General features: G+C 40.9%; 1 pseudogene; it reads left to right on the plus strand.

Annotated features, from left to right (window-relative positions):
* Positions 1–326: 326 nt before the first annotated feature.
* LOC134897906 (5S ribosomal RNA) lies at positions 327–446 on the plus strand (annotated as a pseudogene).
* Positions 447–1,307: the final 861 nt, after the last annotated feature.

A 1,307-nucleotide genomic window follows, 5' to 3' on the forward strand; every position in this document is an offset into this window, starting at 1 on the left:
ACTTATTGTTTATTGTGTGGTATCCTTATTTCTGACTATTTTATCCATAAGAATATAACTTATAATGTGTTTTATATTGGCGTTTTGTGAGACGTATACTATCACCTCCTGTATTTTCTGCACACTTGAATATTTATGAAAACACACTGTTTTTCCTCAAAAGTGCCCCTTCCCTGGCCTAAAAAGGCATAGGGATTTTTGTTATCTTTCCAGTAGTGATATTTGAGACCCAATACGTGTTATGATCATGTATTCAATAACACAGACCTACTGACTTGGAGTTCTCATAGGTATCCGAATACAGTGACAAAAGGTTTAAGCGCAGTATTTGCGGACATACCCCACTGGAGATGCCCAATCTCATCTGATCATGGAAGCCAAGCAGTGGAGGGCCGGGTCAGTACTTGGATGGGAGACCACCTTGTAACACCCTGGTACTGCAATTAATAACTGCATGCTATACCTAGTGGTCACCAATAGGGAGCACCGCAGAGAAGTCCCATATATCCAGCATTTTGGCTTGTGACCTATGATTCAATCCCCTGTGATAATCTTTTCTTACAGATTTCCTGCAGGATAAATGATGGTCATACACTTCCCATTATAAGGGTACCTTTCAAGTGAACATATAGTGATATTGTAATATTCCTTATATAAGGAATTCGGCTTTTTGTTTATCATATCTTTTAGCTATACAGTGTGTATTATTATTATTCATAATTTCGCAATTTTCTTTGGAAACATTGGGACTCCCTAATTTTAATACAATATAATTAAAGTTTATTGTGTTTTATTAGTATTCATATCATAATACATTAGTTTGTCTGGAAAAGAGTCCTCCCCAACAAGAGTCTACTACTTTCTTTTCTCTCTGTGCCTATTTAAAACCTCCCACAGCCTATCTAAGTCCTCCCGCAACCTTACTACCGCCCACCACCTAACTTCCCCCGGCACCTGATGTGTCTGGATTAAAAGAGGTGCTGGACCATCAGGTGCCGGAAAATCAATGTTGTACCTGTATTTTCGCTCGTATGTGCCTGGCCTTGCCTCGTCTCTGCCATTTATCTCCCTTGCTCCAGTTTTCTACACCAAGTCTCTGCTGACAACAGTTCTTTCTAATCCATTCACATGACACATACCATTGACCTTACTGCGCGTCAGTATTGTAGCTGTCAACATGCGGACTGTGGGCCTGAGTCACAGGTGGATGGAAATCAGCTCGGTGCTGCATCTTCGCTCACAGTGAATCTGAGAAGATATGCAAATGCCACATGAGCTGCCATGGCATTTTCTGGGGGGGGTGATTT

The sequence above is a fragment of the Pseudophryne corroboree genome, chromosome 3 (genome assembly GCF_028390025.1).
Source record: "Pseudophryne corroboree isolate aPseCor3 chromosome 3, aPseCor3.hap2, whole genome shotgun sequence".
Lineage (NCBI taxonomy): Eukaryota > Metazoa > Chordata > Amphibia > Anura > Myobatrachidae > Pseudophryne > Pseudophryne corroboree.